This window comes from Heterocephalus glaber, unplaced genomic scaffold, assembly GCF_053883595.1.
Source record: "Heterocephalus glaber isolate CG9 unplaced genomic scaffold, H.glaber_assembly_v1.0 deba00001689, whole genome shotgun sequence".
Lineage (NCBI taxonomy): Eukaryota > Metazoa > Chordata > Mammalia > Rodentia > Bathyergidae > Heterocephalus > Heterocephalus glaber.
The window spans coordinates 9,313,698-9,329,037 of NW_028258414.1; the positions used below are offsets into that span (position 1 = coordinate 9,313,698).

The window sequence follows — 15,340 nt, forward strand, 5'->3', positions numbered from 1 at the left end:
TACAAAGAATAATTATACTACAGAATTTTCACAGTAAAGATGATGCATACTCAAACATACATCCGCTGGGTGGCAGGGCCAGGGCGTAGTAGCTGCCCCAGGAGTAGATTCTAAGGGAGAACCAAAAAGCCCTCAGTAATCAAAACAAATAATGCCTTTAAACAATTCTTGTTAAAAATCAGGCTGGGCCTGGTGGCGCATACCTGTAATTCTAGCACTCAGGAGCCTGAGGCAGGAGAATTGCTGTGAGTTCGAGGCCAGCCTGGGCTACATAGTGAGTTCAAGGACAGCCTAAACTACATAGTGAGATCCTGTCTCAACCCGCCCCCCCGCAAAATCAAAATTAATGGAAAAAAATCCATGACGAACAAAACATCAATATTTTAAATACAAGCAGGGTCGGTGTTTCTGAGCTTTGTTTTTGCAGCAGTATGTTTTCGCCTTGTGCTGTCGTCACTAACAGTTTTTCATGTTTGAGTTTTTGAAAAATCACTTAGTAAATCATTTTAAGTGTTTGTAATGAGTTTGAACATTTCATAAATGAGCCCTCTAAATTTTGTTCAAAGGCAATTGAAAGGCTTTATTTGTACACTGTAGCATAATTTGCATAAGAATTATTCTTTCTGGAGTTTAGAAGAAATGTCTGTGGAACTGGCAAGGCCTAATTTTCTATTGTTGTTGGGGGTTTTTTGTGTGTTTGATTCTTTTTTTCCTGGGTGTTCCAAAAATTTTTTTTTATTGTGGTAAAATATTTGTCAGGTTTTCATCATGCAACAGTCTGACCAAGTGGTATCAAGTCCATTCGCAGCATTGCAAATGTCATCGCTGTCTAGCTCCTGACTGTTTCCATTTCTCTACATGAAACTCTGCCTGGTAGGAGGTTGCCCCACACCCCCTTCCCTGGCACCCAAAAGTCTGCTTCCTGTCTCTGGGCATTTCCTTGCTTTGGATATTTCATATACATGGAAACACACAACATTATCCTGGCTTCTTTCTCTCAGCGTTGTGTCTTCAGGGTCCAATCACCTCTCAGCAGCAGTGAGCAACATAGCTAGATACAGACGAGACTCCAGTTACGCCTATAGCTCACCTTCCACCCGCTGTGCTGCAGGAAAAACCCAAATAGGAGAATCTGGTAGAGCCATGGGATGTGGAGATCTCCAAGACACTGTTTGGGTAAAGACAGCAAATTAAAGAACAACAGAGCATACCCTGTTATGAAAATCTTTAGTGTTGGACAAGTGTGCCACAGAAAGTTTTGGAACTTCTGATAAATTGGAGTCATTTGTAGGACATTGGATGCACCGTGAGGCCTTAATGCTAAATGAAACAAATCAGACACAGAAGGTTGAACATCACATTGAGACAGGAGGTAGAAGGGATCCCTGGAAGGGGGGCCCTGGAGGGCAGAGGGTAGAAGAAGCCAGCTTTGCAAAAACCACAGAGCGCTGTGCTTGAACAACTAGACCACTGCTGGGAAGGACTAGAGGTTGCAGGTGGGACGAGGTCTGGCTATATAGACCAGGCTGGTCTTGAACTCACAGCGATCCTCCTGCCTCAGCCTCCCAAGTGCTGGGATTATAGCCATGCATCACCACACCCAGCTCAACACTTTGATTTCTTTTTTTTTTTGGTACTGGGGATTGAATTCAGGACCTTGTGCTTGCAAGGAAGGCGGTGGTACCACTGAGCTAAATCCCTGGCCCCATCAACGCTTTGATTTTTAATTGGGCAAATTCGTATTTTGTAGTTTTGTAGTTGGGAAAACAGAAGACTTGTACATGGACCCTTGACTTACTAACTCAATTCATTCCTGAGGGCTGGTGGTAACTCAGTTGGTCAATTGAAAGCTCAGGTTCCTATACAGCCTTCAAAGTCTCTCTCTTGTATACAGGCAGATCTATGTCCTTAGAGAGACACTGGCTCAGGATTTCTCAATTAACCTGACACAGGAAGGATGTTGTACTGTTCCTCCCAGAACTCTTTAAAGGTTAAATCTGTATCTGAGACCATCTGGAAGCACAAGTGGCTGGCATTCAGGTTGTAACTCAATACTTTGTTTGTAAGTTAAAACTAAAATTCTGTTCCTAACCCAAGTAGTTCATATGTCAGGCTGGTCGTAACTCAAGGGTCCACTGTACAGTTATTTTTTAAAATAAGATTTTAATTTTAGCATAGCTTTGTGTTGACAGAAATCTTGTGAAGAGAGAGGATAGCACAGGAGTTTCCGTAGTCCAGCTCCCTAGATGGTGCATCTCCCATTAGCAGAGGAGCAGCCTCCATCAGTCCTTGTTAACCAAAGCCCTCACCATATTTGAATTTCCTGAATTCTTTCCTAGGGTTATTTTTCTCCTGCTCTCTAATCCTGTCAGGACACCCTGTCACATTCAGTCCTCATGTCCCTGAGACCTCTCTCCGCTCCGACAGCTTCTCCGCCTGCCCCGGTTCCTGATGACCCTGTGTGCTGGGCCTGCTGCTTCTCCATGGCTGCACTGGGCTGCGGGGCTGTGGGAGGAAGGGCTTAGGACTACATCGGTATCAGTGTGGCCTGCTCACCTGGCTGAGGCATGTCACCATGGCAACAGTTCTGTCCCCTTCCTGTGACACACTCTGGAAGGAAGCTGCCTAAGGAGCGGAGAGTTAGGGGCCTGTCCTGGCTGATGGAGCTGCGTCATGAATTAATTATCTGTTCTGTGCTTAAGATTTGTCTCTTCCCCCTCATTCATTCATTCACTCAATCATTCATTTAGAGCGCCATGAGCTCAGGGCCAATCATCTGCTTTGGATTGCAGTTCAGTACTTCTTTATCATGTAACCATCCACAGCTACATAAGTCCATCCCGAAGTGTCCCAGGCTAACCCGATACCATGCTGATCATTCCAGCTCCTTCCCCAGCCCCTTGTGTGGTACTGAGGATTGAACCCAGACTTCCACACTGAGCTGCATCCCCAGCCGTCTTTAAAATTGTTTTATTTTGAGACAGAATCTCACTAAGTTGCCCAGGCTGGGCTCTAACTTGAAACCCTCCTGCCTCAGCCTTCCAGAGTGCTGGGATTACAACCATGCAGCACCTTGCCCACGTACCCCCTGCTTATCTGTGACCTCCCACTCCATATACATTGAGAGTTACTCTTTGTGCTGTGGGTTGTGACAAGTGTGTGGTGTCCTGTGTCGCCATTCCAATATTTACGGAAACGTTTGACTATCCTTAGCAGTCCTTCCCGGGTGCTCAGTCATTGAGCCCACCTCTTCTGCAACCTCTGGAAACCCGTCTCTGTAGTTTTATATTTTTATATATAAATTTCATTTATATTTTCTATGTTATATAAAATTTGTGTTTATAATACATATTTTAAATTTAATTAAATTTATTTTTAACTGATATATAAAACAAAAATTGTGCATATTAATGGGGTATCATGTTTTATTTCAATACATATTTGCATTATGTAATGTTTACAGCAGGCTCAGCATATATTTCTTTAAACATTTATCATTTTATTTTATTTTTTTATTCATTAAGTTTATTGGTGCATTTTAGGTATATAATATGATGACATTCATTATTGGGAATTTGTTTACATGATGTATCTTGGTTCTTATTTTTTTCCCCATTCCCCTGCCCTCCCTTCTACCCCTCCACCCCTTGGTATTTACAAAGACTTTGTTTCCTTTTTTCCTTTTCTCATATTTATTCCTTTCCCTTGCCTACCCCTCCGCCCCCCCACTTCCCCTTCCCCTTTGGGCCTTATCTTCCTATTTCACATTATCTATTCTACATTTTGATCCTTATTTACACTTTCAGTTTCTCACACCAGAGAAACTATTCAGTACACATGTATGTCCTATTTATTTCACTTAAGAGTATGGCCTCAGTGTGCACCCATTTAGCTAGAAATAAATGTCTCTAGTTTCTCATTCTTTATGGCTGAGTAGTACTCCATTTTATTTAAAAACTCACATCTTCTTTATCCAGTCACCAGTTGATGGGCACTTGGGCTGTTTCCAAGCTTTAGCTATGACAAACTGTGCCGCTTTAAACATGAGTGCACATATATCACTGTGGTATGATTCTTTTAATTCTTTTGGGAAGATACCCAGCAAGGGAATAGGTGAGTCAAATGGGACCTCTAGTCCTAGTTCTTTGAGGTATCTCCATAGTGATTTCCACAGTGGTTGCACCAGTCTGCACTCCCACCAGCAGAGGAGCAGGGTTCCGTTTTCCCCCACAACCCCACCAGGATTTGTTATTGGTTGATTTCTTGATAGCAGCCATTCTTTCTGGAGTGAGGTGGAATCTCAGCCTTGTTTTCATCTGCATCTCTCCAATGGCCAGTGATGTTGAACATTTTTTTCATATGTTTATTTGCTGTTTCTACTTCTTTGAGAAATGTCTGTTCATTTCAGATGCCCATTTTTGAACTGAGTCTTTAAATCTGGGGTCTGATTTTTTAAGTTCTTTATAGATTCTAGATACTATGTAGACCTTTGTCTGAGGAACAGCTGGTAAAAAATTTTCCCACATTGTGGGTTGTCTTTTCACTCTGTTGGTGGTTTCTCTTGCAGTGCAGAAGCTTTTTAGTAAGATGAGGTCCCAGTTATTGATTCTTTGTTATTTTGGTTTTTTTGAGACAGGATCTCACTAGTAGTTTAGGCTGACCTTGAACTCAAGGCGATTCTCCTACCTCAGCCTCCCAAGAGCTAGGATTACAGGCATGTGCCACCGCACCCAGCTAAACATTTAGCATTTGTTTAGGATAAAAACTTCAAAACTTTTTCCTTATCCTTTGGTTCAGGGGATCCAACTCGGGACCTTGCGCTTGCAAGGCAGGCGGCGCCGTTGAGCTACATCCCCTGCCCTTTGTGTTTTTTGAGCACCAAGGCCTTCATATTTAGCTCCCTACCCAGTCCTTTTTTATTTTGAGACAGGGTCTTGCTAAGTCACTGAGTAGTCCAGACTGAGCTCGAACTTGTGATCCTCCTGCTTCATCCTCCAAGAGGGCTGGGATTACGGGTGCCACCTCCGGCCAAAATCCTTTCCCATAGGTTCTGGAAGGCAAAGGGCAGTGTTGTTATCTGTAGTCACCCTGCTCTGCCGTACTGCAGCAGGGCGCCTTGCTCCCCCCTTGTAACTTAGCACCGCCCCCCATCAGCCTCCCCCATCTCCCCCCGCCCCCAGCCTCCCGTCCCCACCAGCCTACTGTCAGCCTCTCTGAGGTCAGCTTTGTTGGACTTCACATCTGACTGAGATCGCTTGGCACTCGTCTTTCTGTGGCTGGCTTATTTCACTGAACACGGTGGTCTCCAGTTCCATCCATTTTGCTGCAAGTGACAGGATTTTGTTCCTTTTATGGCTGCATAGTATTCCATCGGGTACAGATGCCGCATTTTCTCTGTTCATTCATTGGTCAGGGAACACTTGAGTGGTTTCCATTTTTTTGGCTGTGGTGAATAGTGCTGCAAGGAGCTTGGGTATTCGGATGTCCCTGTTATTCTGACCTCAGTTCCTTTGGATTCATACCAGTTTGTTCTTTCTCCAAATGTCCTGCAAATGGCTCCAGACTTCAGACTTTTCAGACTGGCTTCCTTCACTTGGCAATATGCATTTAGAACTCCATGGATGCACCAGTTTGTTTGTCCATGAACCTGTTGAAGACCATCATGGTTGCTTCTGGTTTTTGATGGTGATGGATGAAGCTGCTGTAAACATGCATGTGCAGGTTTCTAATAGTTTGTTTGTATTTATTTATTTACTTGGTACCAGGGATCGAACTTGGGTCCTTGTGCTTGCGCAGCAGGCAGCGAAATCACTGAGCTAAATCCCCAGCCCGATGTAATAGTTTTTAAATCAGCAGGGCAAATGCCCAGGAGCATGAATGCTGATCATACATGACAGTCCCTGTCTTCCAAAGCACTGTGCTGTTTCACATCACCATGTGAGAGCTCTGGTTTTTGTCTTATGGCTGGGTTTTAAGTGTCTCTGCATGTTTTAAATCTAAGCTCTTTATCAGGTGTGTAACAGTTTTGCGAGTATTTTTTTCCTAGTCAGTGGCTTTTCATTTTATTCTTTTAACAATATTTGTCTTAGGGAGATATGCTATTTTTTAGAAACAATTTTACTTTTGAACAACGTATAAACAAAGAGGAAAATAAGAGATAGATAATAGGAAATGGAGATAGATCCTTTGCAAATGAGCAGGAGACCAAGAGATGCAGGGAGGGCAGGAGGAGATAAAAATGAAGATGTGCTGTGTCCATGTACCAGCTCCCCACATGGATGTAATCATTCTGTACTGTGAACATGTGCTGAAAAAAATTAAAAATACCTGAGATAGTTAATTTAAACATTTCCACCTTTGAAGATAGCTCTTGAATAGAAATATTTTCCAGATCTATAAACACCAAACTGGCCATTGTACATATAAATGGATTTTTAAGTTCTATAATGAATATTATTCTCAGTACCTTCTTTCACTACTAGAGGCACCTGATTTGTCTGCTAACTTACACGATTACTAACTTCGGAGTTGGAGGCTGGGAGCAGATTGGGCCTGGCGCTTCCTGTGCGGGCTGTGGGGACAGCAGGCAGGGAGTCAGAGGTGGCAGATGTCTGGCTGCGGCTGTTGTCACCTGCCAGGATCCCAGGGGCGAGGCGCAGGCCGCCGTCCCTAGCTTTCCCCTTGCACTCTACTGACTCTTCCTGCTGAAGCTCGAGCCGCCCAGAATGAGTTGGAACTTGAACTGGGGACTCAGCTGCAGAGCTCTGCATTGCTCAGGACTTTTCCCTGCCTGGCATCCCAGCACATTGGAGCCTCTGCAGAGCAGGAAGCGTGGACCGCGTCTCCCTGTCACCCTCACCCTAGTGCCTGCTGAGGCCACCCTGCTGCAGATGCCAGGTTCCGCCTGACTGCAGGAGGAGGGGACGAAGGGTTTGTGTCCCTGCTGGCAGATGGGGGCTAAATAGTGTCCCAGCTGCCTGTGTCTGGATGGAGGCTTGTCTGACAGGGCGATGGAACAGACTCCAGGTCTCTTGCTCCTGCACTGACCTGGAAGTTTGTCCTTCTCTGTCGTGAAGTAAGCAGCTCCTGAGCTCCTCCTGCCCTATGTCAGGGCCCAAGAGAGGCCAGAGGCTCATTCCCCAGGATGACCCTGGCCCCACAGGAAGTTGTGTTAATGGGAGATTGAACTGTGCCTGAGGAAGATTTCCCACCTTTCCACCCAGCAGCCTCTGGAGGGAGAAGATGCTGGCACTGAGCTTGGGGCCCAGCTCACGGAGCCGCCATGAGCATGAAAGTGCTGACCTTAAGACAACGTGCAGTCTGTGTCCTACTCCATAATATGTCAGTGTTCAAAGGTACAAAGACATGTGTAGAATGATGCACCAACAAGTAAATGTGGGCTCCAGGAAGAGAGGCCATGTGTCCCTCCAAGCTGTCCAGCAGCAAACAGATGGAGTGCCAGTGGCCAGGGTCCCACATGCGTGTATCATACCTCTTCTTCACTTATCTCCCATGATTCATGCTTGAGTCAGCTTTCCTATCACTGGGACAAACACCCAACACAAAGGAAGAGAGGTTTAATTTGGCTCACGGTTCAGGGGATTCAGTCCATGGTCAGTTGGCTTCCAAGCAGAACATCACGGCAGAAGGTCATGGCAGAGCAAAGCTGCTTAGCTCATGGCACCCAGGAAGCAGAAGAGAGAACAGTGCCAGAGAGGAAGGGACAGGGACCAGATATGTCCCCCAGGCCACACTTTTGTGACCCACCCATGCACACCAGAAATGTACTTTACTCATCCCCCAGGTGGCTCCTGAACCAATCAAGTTGACACAATTACTGCAAATACATTTCTCTGAGTTATGAAAATGTCTTCAAAAATATAATTTTTGAGGGGCGGGGATTTAGCTCAGTGGTTCCAGTGCTTGCCTCACAAATGCAAGGTCCTGAATTCGATCGCTGGTACCAATATATATATATATAATTTTCATGGCTATACAATGGACCATCCAGGGGCTATTTTGCTATTTGCTAAACTATTCCCTGTTACTGAATACCTGGTTAATTCCAATCGTGGACACACTGTGAAGAACACCTTTTGACATAAAACCTCACATAATTCCCAGTTATTATTATTATTTTTGGTACCGGGGATCAAACTTGGGTCCTTGGGCTTGCAAGGCAGGCAGCGGAACCATTGAGCTAAATCCCCGGCCCTCCTAGTTATTTTCTTTGGTGGATTTTAGGAGACTATGGTGCTTCAAGGCATGGATTCTGGAGCTGGACTTCCCAACCCTGCCTGGCACTGCCCCTTCCAGCTGTGGGACAGTGGTGACTTTGAGTAAGTGACAAAGGGCTGTGCCTCAGTTTCTGACAGTGTGGGAAAGCACAGCCCAGGAGCCCTGGGCACCCGGAGAGGGCTCTGTGAGGGGACTCACTGCCTGCTTGCCTGGTCTCCCTCCATGGACACCACTGGTCGGGAACATCAGCCGCTCCATCTTTAAGCATTTGTGGAGGAGGAAACCAAGGCCACAGTGAGTCACTGGGGCCTCACAGCCGGCAGAAACCCTGAGCACCCTATTCCCAGCCCAGTCCCCAGCATGCCGTACTGAGGCCAAAGCTCAGCCCCCTGGCCATGACCCCTGCTGAGGTACCTGGCTGTGTCCCAGGCCCCTGGATGGGGTCAGGCCGGGAGCCCTTGCTTTGTGGTTGAACTGGGGAGTCCCTGAGCGGGTGACTCTGCAAACAGAGTGGCTGTTTCCATGAGAGGGCCTCACACCCAGGACCTTCCTCCAAGGGGATGGACTTGCTGTCACTTCAGGGAGCCCCAGGCATATGTCCTGAGCTAAGGTATGCGAGATGATTCAGCAGGGCATTTCCTTCCCCAACCCCTTTTTTCCCAGCTCTGGGGATGAAACCCATAGCCTTCTCAGCCAGCTACATCCCCAGCCCTTTTGTGAATTTTTTTTTTTCGGTACCAGGGATCGAACTCAGGACCTTGAGCTCCAGGGGCAGGCTCCGTGCCACTGAGGTAAAGCCCTGGCCCCTCCTTCTGTGAAATTTTTTTTTGGTACCAGGGATCGATCTCAGGACCTTGCGCTTGCAAGGTAGGCACCGGAACCACTGAGCTAAATCCTGGCCCTGTGAATTTTTGACATAGAATCTCACTAGGTCCTTAAATTTCCTGGCCTAAGCTCCAGCTTTCAACCCTCCTACATCAGCCTTCCAGAGTGCTGGAATTACAGGCGTGTGCCATCTCGCATGGCTATGAAGTGCATTTTCAACTAAAGGGGGTTTTCTCCCTGCAGTGAATTTCATTGCCTTCTCCCATCATGAGCTGAGGTGGATCTGCCCCTAGAAGCCAAGCTAAAGTCAGGCTGGGGCATCATATGAGGCTGTGCAGAACAGTGGGTGACTGTGGTCCTCCCCACAGGCCCGGAAAGAGCAGGAGGACCCTCCCTCCCTCTCAGCATACTCACTCTTAAGCCCTCACACAAGTCTCTTTGTGTTGGTTACTTCTCTCCTGTCTGGAAATTGATAGAATAAATGCTTAGAGAGCCGGGCGTAGCAGTGCACAATTGTAACACTTACACTTAGGAGGCTGAGGGAGGAGGATCCCTTGGAACCCAAGAGTACAAGGCCAGCCTGGGGAATATAGTGAGATCACCATCTCAAAAATTTTTTTAAGAAAGTGCTTAGAGCCAGGGATTTAGCTCAGTGGTTTCGCTGCCTGCTGCACAAGCACAAGGACCCAAGTTCAATCCCTGGTACCAAAAAAAAAAAAAAAAAAAAAAAAAAAAAAAAGTGCTTAGGGCTCAGGGTCTCTCCCAGGGCAGAGAGTCTTAAAATCATGGTGTCCTTTGTAGAACACTATGACACTTGATGTGCTTAATTCCATGGTACAAAAAGAACTCATTTATGGAAGAAAGTACGACTTCATAGCATGTCTGTACATAGTGTACCTTTAAAAATTACACTCAGGTCTTGAAATCAGGGAAATATTTCTCTTTGGTTTTTTTCTATGAACTGGGGAAAATCTATGTGATACCCCAGGTACGACGCCCAAGTTCAGCACGTTTCACCGGTACCCCATTCATGAGTCCCAGGCTAGGGATGAAAGACAGGGATTCTAGCACCTGCTTGGCCAGCACCTGCTGTGTGACCCTGGGCAAGTCACTCGCCCACTCTGGGCTTCGCTTTCTCCCTGCACACCAGGGTCGAGGTGTGAGCCAGAGATCACCTGAGGGCCTTTGCAGTCCCGGCCTTCAAGGGTGGACTCCATCCCTGTCCCTTGCTGTCATAGTCAGGACCCCACGGGCCACATCGGTTTGGTGTGGAGTCGGCCTTCCCTCCAGTCTCCCACCTGGGCCTGCACCTCTGCCCAGGGGAAACCTTAAATGGCCTGGGTGGAGGAAATGTTCCTGTCCCTACCGGAGACCCACCTCCCTCCCCAGGTGCAGGCCTCAAGCCCCCAAATATGTCTGGGGGGATCCAGGCTATTAAAGCAATTTCCATAGTAATTATCGAGGCTCCACTAGCTGAGCCCCGGACCCAGGGTGCTTGGCCTCTCTTTCCCTTTAGCGGTCCAGGCTGGGACTGGGGTGTGGCCAGAGTGGCCTGAGGGGAGGAATTTCCCTCTCCTGTCCCCTCCTGGCCAGGGAGGAGGAACAGTGACTCTCTGGCACCCCAGCTGGCTAGGTATGAGTCTGGGCCCTGAACCCCAGGAGAAAGGCAGCCGCCACTCCACAGCCAGCCTGGGGCCTGGGAGTCCTCCTTTGAGAAAACACACGATTACTTGTGTCCTTCAAGGCCTCCTGACATAGCACATGTGTTGCCAAAAGAAGGTGTGACCTGGGCTGTCATCTTTAATCCTCTCCTCGAAGTGAGGATCAGGGCACTGAGGCCCAGAGAGGTGAGGCTGTAGCCCAGGCTGGCCTGAAACTCACAGTGATCCTCCTGCCTCAGCCTCCTGAGTGCTGGGATTATAGGATGGGCATGTAATGCTATTCTGCCAGCTTTCATGGATGTTCATATCACATACTCAGTAGGATGCAAGGATAGCTTTGGTAGGAGCTCAACAAATGTCCACAGCCCTGAAGGACACTTGGGGACTGCTCTTTCCTGGGCACTGCAGTCACCCTGGAGACCTTGCCCAGCCGGCCTGGGTGGCTGCCTCTTGAGTCAGGTTTTCTGTGTCCTGCAATCTCCCAGCTCCCTGCCAGCCAAGCTGTTTTGCAGACCCCAGTCGGTAATGACAGATCCCTCCCTCCAGCCTCCACCAGCTAAACTTCGGAAAGTATTCGAAGCACGCAGCCAGGAATGTGCAGCTCCCAGCGCCAGCCTGGAAGCGGCCTGCCCGCCTGCCCTGTGATTCCTCTCCTCTCACTCTGCTCGCTCTTGACCCGGACTCCTGCAGCTCCAGTTCCCAGTGAGCCCCAGCTCAGGCCCCAATGTGGTTTCTGCCTTTTTTCCTTTCAGAAAATTAACCCTGCTGCAGGTTCTGAATCTGCAGCCCCAGAGGCACTGCTCTCAGGGGTTAGAGACGGGGCAGTCGCAGTGCAGGGGCCTGGGCCCAGGTGGGGCGAGGGGAGGCCGGGCAGGAGCAGCAAGCCCTACGGTAGGTCTCTCCCCAGCTGTGCAGTCTGCTGTGAACTGGTCCCCATCTTTCTGTTTTGCTAAAAGTGGTCACAGGAGAGACTGGAGAGCAGCGCTGGAAGTCCAAGGTCAAGGTGCAGGCAGACTCAGCGACTGCGCCAGCTGCTTCCTCGAAGACAGCTGTCTTCTCTCGATGGCTGGACTTGTCAGAGGGGCAGGGGTCTGTCCTGGCCTTTTTTGTTTGTTGGTTGGTTTGTTGGTTTGTTTGTTTGAGGCAGGGTCTTGCTATGGGCCTGGCTGGCCTCACACTGGAGGAGATCCTCCTGCCTCAGCCTCCTGAGTGCTGAGATAACAGGTGTCCAGCGCCATGTACCCCCCACCGAATACTGGGGATCTAACTCAGGACCTTCCACGTTCGAAGCAGGCGAAGTGCCACTGAGCTAAGTCCCCAGTCCCTCTGATCTCTTATAGGAGCACAAATCCTAGTTCTGAGAGCTTCACGGTGGCAACCTAAGCACCTCCCAAAGCTCCTCCTCTCACCATGACCTTGGGGATTAAGGTTCACCGTGTGAATTAAAAGGAGTGTCACAAACCTGACTTCCAAACCCTCCTCTAAGTGTCCCCTGCTCTGGAACCCACAGGTCCAGGAGGTCCCTAGCCCACGGTGAACGCTTAAACCAGAGAGCTCCACGGGATTTTGGCTTCCAAGGTTCCAAGGCTTCAGCGCCTTGGCATTTGATAGGTGCTGAGCGTGCATTATCAAGTAAATAAAACAATAGGTGCTTACTTTTCCTAGGAAGTAGAGGATGTGATGGCCCCCTGCCAAGGGTGGCCCTCCTGTGCACCTCGGACCAGGCCATCCACCTGACACCCCAGCCGCAGCCAGGGTGGAAGCTCTGCTCGGTGGCCTGGGACCCGGTGGGACAGAGGGCTCCCGCTGGCCTGGTGCGTGGCTCCTCAGCCTTCATTCACACGAAATGCGATCCCATCACTCAAGCCGGGCGCCTGGCCTTGGCCGGCTCAGGTAATGACGATACGGGGCTCATTTATGCAAGATTATCCCTTTATCACATTTCCAGACTCATTTGTGAGGCTCATGTTCCCCCCCGAGGGCGTCATCAAGCAAGTTAAGTTGAACTATTTCCCTCCTGCGGCGAACTGGCGGGAGTCTCTCTCGTTGACGGATGAGGCCCGCTGCCTCTGCCAAATAGGGTCGGCGTGATGGATCTTTTACTTGTGAATATTATAGCTGGAAATTAGCATGTTTATTGAGGTAGAATGTGTTTGTTTACATCCCACTACCCATGGCATTACCTCTTATGACCTGACTTATTTAGTTGGGGATAAGCACAAACCATCCACGTTTTGGCACCCACGAAAAATTAATGAACTTCCAGATATAGAATTCAGCCTTAAGTAAACACGGCAGCGAGGTGAGTGGGTACGGAGGGGCCCCAAAGGGCTGGGGGCTTCGCAGCAAGGGAGCCCTCTTGTACTACTCTCAGCGCCCGCCTGTGCGCAGGCGCGGTCCAGGTTCGGGACTCCGGACGCCTGGCCAGGAGCTGGAAGACCCCGGATGTGCGACCCTGGAACCTGCTTCTCTCCTGACCTCTGCATCTGCAGCAGCTTGGAGACCCAGCTGCTCTCTCCAAATCTGATTTGCAAACACTCACCCACCCAGCAGCCTGTCTTTTTCAAAGAAGAAAACCGAGCTTCAGAGAAGTAGAAGGATTTGTCCTTGGTCTTGAGGGCAAAGGTGAACTGGGACCCTGGCTCCCATCATCCTTGGCTCCAGTCCCCCAGTCTGCCCCGGCCCCCGGGAAGCAGGGAGATGAGGGGCCATCTGTCTGGGGGTGGGGCTAGGAACTGGGGGTCTTGGAACTGCAGGGAGGACCCTGGGCTGGGGGAGCAGCTGGGGGCTGGAGCCAGGGTGGGAGTGGGTGGCACTGCTGCAGGTGGAAGGTCCATCCTGGTGCAGAAAGGGTGCGTGCAGGTGGTTTTGAGCAGGAAAGCCTTATTGGTTGGGGATAGAATTTGGCAGCTGGCAACCAAGACCATAAAGCCAAGACTTAACCCAAACAAAACACAACACAAAATCCAAACGATGAGGCCAACTTCCTTCCAGGTGCTGTGAAATCCCGGGTGGCTCAGGGATGAGGCGACAACTGTCAGGCTCTGACAGCTTCTCTCTTTTCTGCCATGAGTCTCTGCTAGTGGCTTCCACCTTCAAGGTCACCTCATGATCACAAGATGGCCGTTGGAGCTCCATCATAGTTGAATTCTAGGTGGGAGAAAGGAGGAAGAAATAAGGGTTGCCTGCCAGCTGAGGTCGCCCCCTATTCCATCTGCAGAGAAAGAAACTGAGGCTCAGCAGTATTAGATGCCGATGGCTCCACACTCAGATGCTGTAAGTGTCGGAGGGCATCAGACCCAGTTCATCGCGCAGGCTGTGAGCGGTGTAGTGACCCTGAGGACACCCGCAATGACTGCCGGGAGCACTGCAGGCTGCCCATGAAGCCAGGCAACAGCCTGATGCCACCCGGGCTCCTGCCCCGCCCACCTGGCCAGCCTCCCTCTCCCAGCCAATTACTCCTAATGGAGTGATAGGAAATGTAACTAACTTGGGGAAATATCTGTATACTTTAATTAAATCAGTTTGCAATTAGCCACCTGAGTAATGAGGCTAAGGTGTTTTATCTCCCTGGGAGCCAGGGAGTGGGGTTTCTATGTGGGGAGCGTGGCCCTAGAGCCTGAACCCCTTGGGGACATGGAGGCAGGTACCTGGGTCCCCCAGAGGGTTTGGCCCAAATTGACTATGATTAAATAAATACAGCACCTCCGAGAGGAGCTACTCATTTGTGGGACTAAATTTTTAATGCTACAGCATGTTTTCTTATTAAAGAAATCCCAAGGCCTCTCATATGAACACCTCGGAGAAGGGCTAAGAATTCCACACGTCCACAGTGTGGCCCCAGAACCCCCGACGCTGGCAGGTTGGCTGGAGTCCAGCCTGAGGATGTGCCCAGGCCTGCAGCCAGCAGGACCAGACCGGGCGAGGCAGGAGACACAGTTGTGTCAGGTGCCAGAAGCCTCAGCGGTCCAGTGACAGTTTAATGCAATCTGTTTTTAACACCCACAATTAAAATGGATGATAAAATTTCAAAATTTTAAATAAAGACAGGGTCAGCCACAGTGCTGTTTCATGCCATGAGGCAACAAGAAAAATTGGTGATATTGGTCTCATCTTTATTTAAAATTTTAAAGCTGGGGGGCGGAGGATTTAGCTCAGTGGTTTTGCTGCCTGCTGCACAAGTGCAAGGACCCGAGTTCGATCCCGGTACCAAAAAAAAAAAAAAATTTCAAGCCAGGCATGGTGACAATGCCTGTAATTCCAGCACTCAGGAGGCTGAGGCAGAAGAATTGCTGTGAGTTCAAGACCAGCCTGCACTACATGGGGAGACCCTGTCTCAAAAAGAAAGAGAAAGAAAGCCAGAGGATCATAGAGTCATGGGTGGCAGAAGTCGTCTTGGGAGTCTTCTGCGAGGTTCAGGGTCAGCACGGGGATGGTCCAGCTCTGCAGCAGCCAGGGCCGGAAGCCAGGTCCCCGGAGCCCCCAGCCTCCTGCTGGCTGCTGTCCCTGGCACATGCCCTGATCCTCAAGGGGGACAGATGTGAGCTGGGGAGGAGGAGAGGCTGGAGTATTGTGGGTGTGGTGTCTGAGGAGTCTCCTGATGGGAAACCTGACCC

At 49.3% G+C, this 15,340-nt stretch overlaps 1 long non-coding RNA gene across 1 annotated transcript in view; it reads left to right on the top strand.

Moving 5' to 3' along the window:
* LOC110344158 (uncharacterized) overlaps positions 1–15,340 on the top strand; it is a 52,903-nt gene that overhangs the window by 13,342 nt on the left and 24,221 nt on the right. The window lies entirely within an intron of this gene.